The following is a 13,219-nucleotide window of genomic DNA, read 5'->3' on the forward strand; positions in this document are numbered from 1 at the left end:
CTGTTTTCAGAGGTCAATTTATAAAAAAACCTTTCTGGGGACCATGTTTCACTGGGTGTTATTCCATAGTCTCTAAATCCCCCAACAAAAACTTTAAAAATGCTCGGGACTATCGATAACTGCTAACCAATCGTCGGGAATACACATAAGAAATATTAGTGGCAGAGCTCGGAAGAAGCTAGAACTCTTCAAACGTGTTGTGGGAAGATTTTCCGACGAAAAAGTAAAGTAGAGGTGCTATTTCGCACTCGTCTGGCCACACTATGAATATGCAGCGAGCATATGGGATCCGGCGCAGAAAGACTTTATCTCTGAAATTAATAAAATACAAAAGAAAGCGACGCGATTCGTCAAAATCTGCACCTGGCGTAAAGAAAGCGTTACAGAGATGTTATACAAATTAGGCTGAGAGCTTTTAGAGCCTCACAGGCTACGCTATAGGCTTAGATTGCTTGAGCAATTAAGAATGGATAACTCTAAGAACGCCACGGAGAATATCATTTAGAACCGACGTCGCACGAATCTGAAACTTTTTTATAATTTTTTACTACCATTTCGCACATTCTGAGACTACGAATTTTTAAATCGGATCATTTTGAATCGATAAGCGCTGGCCTACTCACACATGACACCCTCTTCATACACGGTATAGAGTGTTGATGAATTTTAACCAATTTTTGACCGCAAGTATGGAGAAATTCAATCACTCACCGCGCACAACTCAAGACGGAGCAGGTACCGAGGTGTCGGGACGCGACGGCGAGGTCTCCATTTCAACGACTTTCTGTGGTCGTATTTTAAAAGTTCTCGGATCTCAATTCATTCAGAAGGCTCCCACACACTCGTCTTTTGCACAATGCAACCACATTTTGCAAAACGTTATCTAAGCAACCTATACTCCAAAACACAACTTAATTAATTTCTGAATAATTTTCGTATTTTACCGTCTGTGCGGTTGAGAACCGCCTGAGTAAGTTACCCTTATCCAGGGCATGGATGTTTTTGCACGTTTACTTGTTCAATGTTATTAAAAACCCCGATTTAAAGGCCGAACACTGCTGTTTTCGGAGGTGTGGAAATAAATAAATAAAGAAAAATTACGAGGTAAATTAAAGGGATATCTTGTATGTTTGGAAAATAATTACTATGCCTCCATTGAGTTCGTAGATGTGGAACGCTGTCTCACACGCGACGCGCTTCCCACCTAGGGTATGAGCTGTTGATGAATTAGAACCCCATATTATAATCTCACTACGTTTCCAGATCCGAGAGAAACGATAAATTAAGAGAAATATTTTTACGAACGGATTGGTATGGGTTCTTCCCGATTCAATTATTGAACTTAAAAAGTAAAAACTAGGTAGTGCTTGGTTTGAGTATTTCCCTTTTTACTCGTAAATGGACACCGCATTCAACCGTGTACCGTCGTCTAAAGTAATATGCGTCCCTTGTGGGTACATATTTCCATGCTAGTGAACAATAAATCATTGGAAAAATCATGTTTTCTCTTTTAGTTCCTTAAAAAGTCTGCCTTAGTTACTCAATTATTGTGCGCTGTTCTAAATTTATAAGAGTGGATTTAATCAAAGGCATAACTTTTTTTTTAAGGTTAAGCTTTATGATTATTGCTAGCAAATTCCCGGAGAATGACGTCGCAGTGTTCTTTTAGGGTTCCTACTCTAACTAAATTATACAATTCGGGTTTTTTCAAGGTTTTCACGGTCTGTTGATAAGCCATTTTAGGAAGAAATATTGAACACGTAAAAATCACAGGCCGCACGTTAACTAAAAATATAGCAAACGCGATAAACGCCGGGAATATAAACGCAGCAATGAAAGTGCTCTAATGACGTCACCTATCGTTAGCAAAATTTAGGGCCGTATTCTTAGTCGACCCTACATATCCGTCCCTACATAACAAAAGGCCCCTACATGCGTTTCTCAGTCGACCCTACATAAGTGGTGGGGGTGATTCCGTTGTCAAGTTCTCTGAGATGGCGTAGATCAGAGTCCTCTATATTGCCATATAATAACTACGAAGTTGAGTCGTCGCAACCTGCCATGTTTAGTCATATCATTAATGGCGGGCTGTGTTGTTGCATAGGAGGAACGTCGAGTTGGTGCAGTTTTTTCCATTTTTGTAATTGATAAATAAGAGAGATGGGCGGTTCTTCTGCACCAAACTCTTCCATTAGTTGTGGAGATGTGTATCGCGCTTTTGTTTTTCCTTGTAATCCTCAGGTAAGGGCTAAATGGCTACAAATGTGGGGGATGGATGAGTGGCAACCGTAGTCGTCTTCCACTATTTGTGAGGTGAGTTAGAAGATGATGTAATTCAATGTATTGGGTAAGTATTCATATGAAGATCAAGTTCTTACTTAGTTTCGGCTTAATTTGATGAAAGGCTGTGATTTACTTCAAAGATTAATACCTTTGCCAATCAGTTTTACGTTGTACGTAATGTAAACAGAAGAGTGCATAATAATTCCTGCTATTGTTGAGAGTTTTTCATGTAGAGGTATAAGGTTATTTGTGTCAATGGTTTTTAAACTTTGATAGTGCCGTAATACTGATATAAGTAACCCGTGCTACATTCAATTGATTAATTTAAACTATAAACTAGAATACGCAACTTATTTACATGATGGAATGTGGCAAGTTGTTATTATTTCGTCACGTGAAAGTTATACTTGTAAATGTCCTTGAAAGTTATACCTGTAACATATAAGTACTTTCACGTTTGAAATATCATGAGGAACTTTACGTGTGATACAATCAATGATACCAGTTTTTATTAAAGACTTACTGAAATCATGTAATATTCATGTCCTTTTTGTTGGTAACGAATGTTTGTAGGCAATTGAACTCGAATCCATGTCGGATTTTACACCTTGTAATTTCATGCGATTTAGAAGCCGCAAAACCTTCCTTGATTAATATTATAGTCAACATACATTACATAATGCATGCACGTAATTATTTAGCCATTTAATCATTATTAAAACATATTCATGCGAGTTATCTTCGTTTTCCTTGCCACAGGTGCACTTATACGAATCAAAATTTGAATCCACTCGGAAGGAAGGCTGGAAAATATTAAAAGCCCAATGATGCTCCGACGATTTTCGACGTCGCAAATTGTCCTAAGCCTATTACGCCAAAGAGGAGGCGTCTAATATTCGATTGCCGGCTGATAAGGACATGCCACTGGTGTCGCCTAAAGTCTTCTCCTTTGCTGAAGTTGAAGAGCCATCGAGTGTGGTATGTACGTATTAAGGTTGTACTGTTATTCAAACCATTTTTGGCATTTGCTGAGAGAGTGTGTTTATGTTGTTATCGGTGTCAGTGCATTTTGATGAAAGGTATTACTATTGGTGATAACGAAGTATTGTGTCACCGTTCTATTGGGTTACTGTCTTTCAGTCATCTGGTTGTTGGACTTTGTTTTCTTTTGTTCATCTTGAGTAGCATTTTCAATTCCATCATCCTTTGCTTTCACCAACATACCTTCGCTCAACAGGTAGCACTTTTTTAACACAAGTTTACTGCCCACTTATCTCTTCTTATGATGACTAAATTTTGAAATTATTCAATAGTAGCACTAACGGTTGTCCTGTTTAGATTATTAACCAGCCTGAGAAACAATTACCTATTAGATCTAGGCTGTACAAATATGATTGTACAAGTAATATCGATCCCTTTATAAATGGGTTTATTGGAAATGTTTCTTACAAACAACTGGTGGATTGATAAAGTGATGCCAGGGCATTTATTAGGGAATTGCATCAACAAAGCATTCATGTATCCTTATCGTCCATTCATTAGTTTAGGTTCTCAATGTCAGGCACTGCCTGAAGTATAATTATTAAAATAAAGTGGTAATTAAACATACTCTTTAATTATTGGTTCACATTTGTACTAATTGTAAGTAAAAAGTGGCAAGCATGCACAAGCATATCTCTACTTTCCCTTCATAGCTTCATTGTATTCTTGGGGTCTGTGAACTAATTTACAAATCAAAAACATTGCTGATATTGACAATTCAAATGATGTTGAAACTACCTTCATTTTGTGTAACCATATTTGAACTAACTGCGGCTAAAAGTACAAAAGAAAGAAGACTTTTTAATAATTAATTAAGATGTACCAAATTGCTATTTTCATTGTTAAAAGTCCAATTTGTTTACTTCTTTATAAGAGAGTACTTAAATGTTATATTAAAATGTGAATTGATACAATTTTTTTGCTTGCAACCAAAATCATTGACCATTGGTTTCTCGATAGTTTTCCTTGGAAAAAAATCATCTGTGTGTTTTGCATAGTCGATGGCTGGATGAATCCAAGGTTTCGTTTCTTGGAGAGGTTTAGTGTTTTTTGAAGACTACATGCAGTCTTAGGAGCTGGAGATATTGAGCATGTCTTTATTTGTGTGTTTATTCATGTCATAAGCACCTATTACCCTGGGTCATGGTCTTCTAAAATCTGTTGTACATAGTTTGTCTGTTTCTATTATGCCTCATTTTAGTGTATTTAGGTGGTGTAAGTCTTTCTTTCTTATATTCCATATATGTCACATGCACTTGGTATTTTGCTGGGATATGACCACGTATGTATATTTTTAAATGAAGTATTTGTAAACATTCTCATTCATCCATTATATTTTGAGAAATCAGCACAGTTGTTGAAAAATAAGCACGCAGTCTTTGCTAATGCTTATCATCTATCAAATAAGGTAGCTTCTCAAATTGACAAGTTTGTTCGAATGTAAGATTGAACTATCCATGCAAGTTCTTTTCTTTCACATTGCCTTTGATTATATTCTGACAATTTTTCAGTTATACCATTTTTCATTACTTCCATAGCATCCACATTGGTACTTTACATTGAAAAAGTGTTTTCAAAATCCTTCTGGAGTAATTAAATTGAGTCACTGGTTACTCTTATGTTAAGCTGTTTTGGTGGCCCATGACTGTGTCGGATTTGAGAACTACCATCGTGTTTGCTAAATTCATTCTGACACTTTGATATTCAGTATCCTTTCTTGATTAATATACTTTGGATTCAATTATAATTATGCTTCTACTGCATTAAACTTGAGTGTCTTATTCAATAATGTGCTTAAATGTTTCTTCATATCTTGGCTCATCATCTGGGTGCATCAGTTAGAGTAACAGGGTGGGCAATATCTTGAATTCAGGTCCTCCTAAATTGAGTGCCTAAGAATATGTTGGTACTAAATTCCACCCTTAATATTGTATGGATGAGTTTTATTTATTTTCTAAGTGGATAGTCCTTTTACCAAGGTATTCTGCAGTACATATATTTTGCATTAAATTGTAGTGCATGTTATGTGAATGCCAGTGGTGATTGTTTTATTCTCATATTTTACTCAAGTTCACTCAGTTAATGTCACCAAGATTATTCCTTTGTTCCAGATTCATCGCTGCCTGTTGCATCAGGTTTTTCTGAATTGATGGCTGTATAATGGAACAACTGCTACAACGATAAGATACAATTATTGCATTTCAAGTCCAAATAACCTAAGCAGGAGAAGCATGTGCAGCATTATATTCCCAGCAATCATCTTCACCTTGTATTTTGCCTAATGAGAGAATATATCAGGAGTAGCAAAATGTATTTTTTTCTTAAATTTTCTAGCTTGTTGTCTGTTTTTCTATATTCATTTTCAAAGGCCAGACTGAATGATATTGAACTTATATATGTTAAAACTGATTCCATGGGTTGTCATCCGGACTATTATTTATAGCAAGTGTTTGATGTTGCTCCACATAGCTAGTTATAACAGAGTCACATCTGTTAGTGTTTACCTGTCCTTGATGTATTTTATTCAAAAGTAATTTTTTAAATGATTACCTCTTAACTACCTGTTCCATTGCTTTAATCTGGTAATTCACATATGTGGGTATATTTTTGTGCTCTTTACATCAAATTTGATGGTGAGTTGCTGATATGGAATTCTCAATCTATTCAATAGCATGGAAGCTCCTTTATTCTAATGCTCTAGAGCAGCTGACATATATTTGGCCTGGTTAACTAGTTTTTCCCTCTTTGCTTGTTGTGTGTTGATACGATGACTCTAATGAGTTCTTAATGCATATATCCCTCTTTGGCATATACACATTTCATCATTACCAATATACATATTGGTAATGATGTGCAACTTTTATGCCATGAGTGCTTGGTTATCTACCAGTTGAGTCGTGGTTAATGTGGATTGTTGACGGCTTTACACATTCTAGTGAAACATGATTGCCTTAAGTTGTCTGATAGAGGTATACAAGCAACTGTTAAATCAGATATTTCATTATTTTGGCATAAAAAGAGTAAAATTTTACTGTAATTACGACCTAGTGTCAGAGCTTTCTTGTTTAAATATCCTTAGAAGTCCTTAATTTGCGGGAATGATTTCCAAGAACACTCCTTACCTAAGATTTTAATGAATGTTCAAGTCTGAGAAAGATTCTTACATCACTTTTAAAAGGTGCATGGTATGTTCTTTAAAAATATTATTTACCTTCTGTATAATATCTTGTCAAAAGTATGAGCCATTTTTCTCATTTATTACCATACAATACTGCTACCAGTCCACTTGTTTAGAGAGAACACATCAAAGGACTTGTGAATAAACTTAGGTGATTCATGCATGCTAAATTTTTGTAACTATTATTCAGATGTATGGCAATCATTCTATAATTATGTTAATTTCCCAAGTATATGATGAGGTAGTAAAAAATAACAACTAAGCTATTTATGTCATTCACATTTATCTCCAATTTAAGGATATTGATACCTAAGTGTGTGGAAATTGTAAGTTTATTCCATGGCATATTTCAGTTAGGCTAACAGAGATGTCATGTAGTAAATCTTTCACGGAATTGCATTGAGACAAAAGTGGACTGAATGAAGAGCCTGCTGTTGACAAAAGTCATATCAATATCTAGCTGACTTGAAGCTAACTAAGAAGGAAGATTTATTTTCATATCTTATCATACACTTTTGAGTGTTTTGTTGCAAAATACATGGGCATGCCATTACAGGAGTTGTGCCCTGGTCATAAAAAACTTCAGTGATCTTTTTTGGATTAATAATAAAATAGTTCATGTCATTTATAGATTGACTTTTATTCCTGCATTAGTGCCTTGGTATATGTTATAATTTTGGCCTTAATATGTGCACTTTGGTTCTCCTTTATTTATCTTATGTTTCACTTGTTTCACCTTAAGCAGAGAAGGGAATTGCTTATACATAATTACAAATATATTACCCGGGATTGGGGTATTGTGGGAGGAATGATCTATTTTTCAGTCATAGATAATTTTTTGCCAAATGCATCTGCTTGGAATTTAAAAGTTAGTACCCTTGTGTCAACTCAGATTATAGAAGTTAATATCTTTTGTCTAGTTAAGTATTACCTACTTTTGTTATAAATCACAACTCACTAGTTCACAGGGTTATGATGTGTTATTAGGTGTTCATTTATTGTATCCCACAAGTTTTTATGTTGATTTAATTGCAAGAGTACCTCTTTCTGTACCTACTAGGCTTTTTGAGAATGGTCTGACATGATTCCTGTTAGATTATTTTCTGTTTTTACTTCTCAAGGTATTGTACGAATGTTTTAGAATTGTTTTCTTTTGTTATTGTTTCTCTATTCCAAGTACATATTTCCCAGGAAATTACCCGAGTGGTTCACCTAGGCTTGTATTTATTAAATTTTATTTCCATTAGAAATGCACTAAACAATGGAAGGGCTTGCATTGGTGTGTTAATAAGCAAGGCGTCTAAACCGTGATTCAGGTTTGTTTTTTCTAGGTTGCTGCAAGCTTGATTCTGGCTTGCATTGCTATATGGGTACAAGGGCGGACTGGCCAGGTTGGCAATCTCTGAGGCACCCAAGATTAGGGGAGCCCTGCTGCATCTTGAAGGGATATTAAAGGTGTAATTAAAAAAGATATTCATTACTTAGATTACTTGAACCAATGTTTTTTGTAATTATAAAATTTTTCGTATTCATTTGTTGCTTTCTTAACTGCATACTCATTGTAAAAAAATGAAGTGATTTAGGTGTCCCGAAGACAAAAAAGAAACTGCAAGTGCTTATTTGGAAGGGTTATTCGAAAAGATTGTATTTAGTTTCTTTTTTTAGATTTCATTGCCGTTTATGGGGCAAATTCACGAAAGAGATATCAGCTCCCTTATACATTAATAATTTTCTCACTTTTCATAGTATTTTTTCATGCTAAACTTCTTTTTTATTAACTTTATCTACTATTTAAGAGTGAGAATAGTGTCAAAGTCCATTTTCGGGCATGCAGTTTCCTAAAATTTTCCAAGAAGGACCTCCGAATTCCCCCATCAGGACCCAAATCACCCCAGACCGCTAAATACTACCATCATTGGAACAGATATACCCTCTGTCTGTTTCTATCATTCACGTTTGGTATTGAGCACATCTATTCATGTGAGTACCCAGTAGGGATGCAGCTAGGAATTAAGGGGGGGGGGGGGTTAGGTGCAACTAATACATGTGTGTGTGGGGGTATAGAATACCCTCCAGGATTAGTGATAGGTGCGAGATTAGTAAATTGGCGAATTTTAAGATAAATGATGAGTTTTACTGCTTTCTGAGGGATATTTTATTAGTCCTTACACTATTCTCTTGGTAATATTAATCCAATTAAGTAAAATGGATTAAACTTAAAAATTTCTCTTGAGCTTTGGGGGGGGGGGGGGAGAATTTATCCCCCAAAACCCCCCTCGCTGCTCCACTGGTACCCAGGATCAAAACAAGGAGGGCATGTCGTGGTCTTTCAATTAGTAACATTTTTGCAAATAAAGAAGAAACCAAAATTGTAAGTAAATTATGACAGCGTTTCATTGGCCTATACAATGAAGAGAATGATTTTTAAATTTGTTCCATGCCTTATGCGAGTATAATTTTAAAAATAATTTCTTTAAAATTTTCGTTACGAGCTTAATTTATTTTCGCTTCTAAGGGGGCGTAGCCAGGAATTTCGTTCGGGTTAATGATCGAAAAAACTTTATTTGTCAAAGAAATCTTTTGTAAACTCGTCATTTCTCAAAATTTTGTTTTTTATATTAATCAAAGTAACTGTGTTTTCATATTGTCGGGGGAGGCTGGGGGGTCCGATCCCACCGCGCTACGCCGCTGAAGGGCTGTTTCCAGCTGGTTACGCCCATTCATGTACCCGCTGTCCTACTATCTGATTTCAGTCATTAAACTCGCGGCGGAATTGCTTGTGTCAGTACATATTTTGCAAAGAGCCTTTTTATTGAGGGTAAGAGTTTCCGTTAATAGTACTTTCAGTGATTATTTAGCGTAATTGGGTGTCAACCCATTAAAATAAGGGTTCAATCAGGTCGTAATACGCTTAGCCTTTGCCGTGGTTTTATTTTTATTATCGTCGTTTCCATTGTTGTCATGCCTAGAAAATTTGTATTTATGTTACTGAAGGTTTCGAGAATCAATATCAACTATCCGAAAATCACCAACATTCTTCGCTTACCAAAAAAACGAAGAAATTTTACCACATCTCCTTATGGGAAAACGGGGTGTTTGTACTAACAATGGCGGACGTCGTGAATCCCATAGTGGAAGCCTATGCGACGACTCGACATGATGAGAGAGTAGTGTTGAGAGAGCAATCTAGAGGACTCTGGCGTAGATGATGGCGCAGCGCCAATTTTCCACTCTGGTGGCTTAATGGGAACTAACTATGAAACTAAGAAAAGACGTCCGATAATTTTCGGGCGTATTATTAGGGTAACGGCTCAAGGTAAATAAACAAAACGTGTCGTCCGCCGGTCGTGTTGGCCTTAATTATCGCTACAAATACTCTCATATCGAGCCAAAAGTAGAACCTAATTGTCTTTAAATTACTTCAAAAGCGGTCTGTACAAGATAGTAATAAGTACGAAGCAAATATGAGCATTTACGTGGGAACTTACGTTGCATCATCAAGGTTCGTCATTCGCTTTCAGCTTCCGTAGTTAAGTTTATTATGTGACAAATAGTGGCATGAAAATACGTTTTCTATGGTTATACGTAAACGAAGTGTTAGTTTCCCAAAAGTATACCAAGTGCCAAACGTGAAAAATATTATTATATATTCGTAGAAACAAGGTGATGTATACCGCTATATTGTTCTTATTAGTTCAGTCAATTTTATAATTTATTTAACTTGGTGGTTATAAAGCGGTAGTATTATTACATTTCCGCTGTGTTACTGTACAATGTACATTAGGGCGGATCGGAAAAATCGATTTTTTTCAAATCCATCTGGCCCAATGAAAAAAAGTTGTGGGACCGATCAAAAATAAGGCCTGAAAATTTTGAGACCTCTAGGTGAACCCCTGACCCTCGCTCAAATGCAATTTAGGGGGGGAAGGTCGAAAATCAAAAAATATAGTATTTTATGGTCATTTCCTATAGATTTTGCCGACTTACTGTCCTCCTAGGACGAAAATTTCGTGCATTTTGACGTATCTGCCACCGTTTAGCCACAAAATGCCTAATTTGAGTCCGCGCCCGCGAAGAAAATATTCCAACGCCCACGCAGCGTCGCGGATACAAGAGCCGCAGGCCGATCCCCTCCCCTCCCCGCTCGCTTCTACCCCTCCCACGCCTCCAATACAGCAAAATTCATCCCGCGTATGCTGCTAGGAGGTCATTAATCTTTGATAATATAAATCGGAAGATGGTAGAAGGTAATAAAGGAAGCTTAGTGAGACGACTTGTCCCTTATTAGGCGCCTCGTCGGGGTTAAACAAATCGATGTTACCAACTTTTAGAGAAGTGATGAAATATTTTTAGATCCGAGAACGCAGGAAAGGAGCCTACGGTCCATGAAAAGACCTCTCGAGTGGCTATAAAGGTGTGCGAACTATGGTGACGCTTCCCTTCCATTATGTATGTGACTAAATGGATTTAGCGGTACAACAGGAAGTACTAAAACTTACGGAAAATGCGAGTAGGCCAAAGGTAGGGTTTTTGCTTTAGTACAAACCTGAAGCCTTTTTGAAAGAACATTTGAAATTATGCGATATTTTTGCGTGTAAGTACAAGGAGGAGCATAATGTTCCCCCCAATGAAGAAGTATGTTGAGAGACCAGCGGACGAAACTAAAGATGATGGCTGCTGGATTGAGTCCTAAAGAAACTCGACAATTGAGGAAAAAAAAGAGAATCGTCGGAGAGTGTTGAGTCGACATCGTCAATTCTTGTATGGGAAAATAGTATCAAAAATTTTCTTCATCAATTCATCCGAAGAAAATTAAACTGAAGAGAAATCATCCCATTTTTATCTCTACTTTCCTCATCAAATAAAAATTCAGGACTAAAATCTCAAACTGGAAGTTCTGCGTGGAAAATGCGTCCGCCAAATGTGATAGAGGTATATGCAAGAACCAAGAAACAGCAATGATCGTCCCCGCAACTTTAGATACGATACATGATCGACAAATCGATTTTTCCTTTGATCCGTCAATCGTAGATCTACAATCGAGTTTGGGAGGTTTTTAAGGTTTTACGACGAATAGGTTGGTTTCCTATTATTTTTTATTGTCTAAATCGAAAGATTATTACTCTTGCAGTACATATTTCACGCTTTTAGATTTTTAAATGACGATAACTATTTTTCGCGATTGAATGAAAAGTGAAAATTTTCAAGCGCGCGAAAACGCGACGGATGAATGCCGGGAAAACTCCCGTGTGACGTCGTTCTGGTTCCCGCTGCCTCAAGTGAGGGGACCTTGGGGCGAGACTTTGAGCGCTGATACGACGCAGGATGCTAGCAGGTAGCAAAGTACCCTGCTAGCTGGTAGCGCTTGGCTTAAATAAGGATTATCAATACCTTATCAGACGAAGAAAACTTTCCGACCTTAGCCAGTTTTAATAGGTGATTATTAAGACATGTTTCCCTGAGCTCTGTGCCTCATGCATGCATTGGTAATCTCAGACGATGTAAAACTCCTATCTACTCGTATGGAAACTAGGTCCCTGTGACGTCACATGGAGAGGCATCGCATGGGCGCCAATCTGGCCTTTTTCAAATGAGGATAAAATTGACCATTGCCATTCGTCTAAACCGGTAATTATAAAACCAAATAATTTGTATATTATGAATACACAAATGGTGGGTAACGAATCGCAATCAATGCCTTTCGTTTTCTTTGATGAAGGAAACTAGGCTACTTCACGGTTATTTCCAGGTTTTTTTTTCACGGTAGACGGAATTCACGGCTTTTTCACGATTGAGTGGAAACCCTGTCACTATTTCATGCATTTCCTCGAAGTCGGTCTAGTTGATCTTGGCACTCGCTCACTCTTTTCAAGGAAAAGAAAGTTACAGAAACAATTCCACGATGAGAGAGGGAGAGAGGAGTGTTGGACTGGCGCCCAGATGGAGGTTTGCACGAGGCCCCATTTGACGTGCCCATTCGACCATTGTTCTTCCAACTGATAACCCCCCACGGTTGGGCCACATGAGAATCCATTAAGGCAGGAGTGCATATTTTCTAAATGAGTGAGATTCCGAGGGCCTTATGATTCCCTATGGCGAGCGTGATAAGATGCTGACGGCATTCTGAGCGAAAACGCCGAAAAAAAGGGACTCAAGATGTACGGGATGGAATCGAGCCAAAATGACATTTTTCATCCCAGTATCATGATCGTTTAACATCGATCATGATTTTGGATACGTGACTCTACAGCAACATAAATTTGAGGACTTGGACGAAACGAAATAACTTACGGAATTTTTAGTCTCTAGTAACTCGGTGAGATTTACATAATCGGAAACATGATGTGAGGGAATTAAGCCAAAACGATTTTTTTCATCCCCAAATGAGGATCCTTTAACATCGATCTTAAATTTGAAACCATGACTCTTCAGCCACATAATTTGAGAAGTAGAACGTAATAATTACAGTAACGAAATTTTATTGGCTCCCTCGAGTAACTCGGTGAAATTAATAGAATTCGAAACATAGCTATAGAATCAAATATTCGTTTTTCTACGGCTTCGATGCCATCTATCATCACTGATGATTAGGTCAAATACAATTCTTTTTTTTTAAATTGCACTAATTTCATGCACCGCTTCCCACCGCCTTAAAACATGAAATTCTCCATGTAGAGCAAAAGTAAAAGTTACCTATTACCTCTAACCTACTTACCC

The 13,219-nt window shown here is 37.1% G+C and overlaps 1 protein-coding gene and 1 long non-coding RNA gene across 7 annotated transcripts in view; one reads left to right on the forward strand and one right to left on the reverse strand.

Moving 5' to 3' along the window:
* The window catches only part of LOC124167260 (small conductance calcium-activated potassium channel protein), a 671,763-nt gene that overhangs the window by 306,640 nt on the left and 351,904 nt on the right, over nucleotides 1–13,219 (reverse strand). The gene's annotated exons all lie outside the window — the stretch shown is intronic.
* Nucleotides 3,058–5,633, forward strand: LOC124167262. The gene is made up of 2 exons (XR_006866647.1): nucleotides 3,058–3,261; nucleotides 5,436–5,633. It is a non-coding gene; the product is annotated as an uncharacterized LOC124167262 (long non-coding RNA).

This window comes from Ischnura elegans, chromosome 10 (assembly GCF_921293095.1).
Source record: "Ischnura elegans chromosome 10, ioIscEleg1.1, whole genome shotgun sequence".
NCBI classification, from domain to species: domain Eukaryota; kingdom Metazoa; phylum Arthropoda; class Insecta; order Odonata; family Coenagrionidae; genus Ischnura; species Ischnura elegans.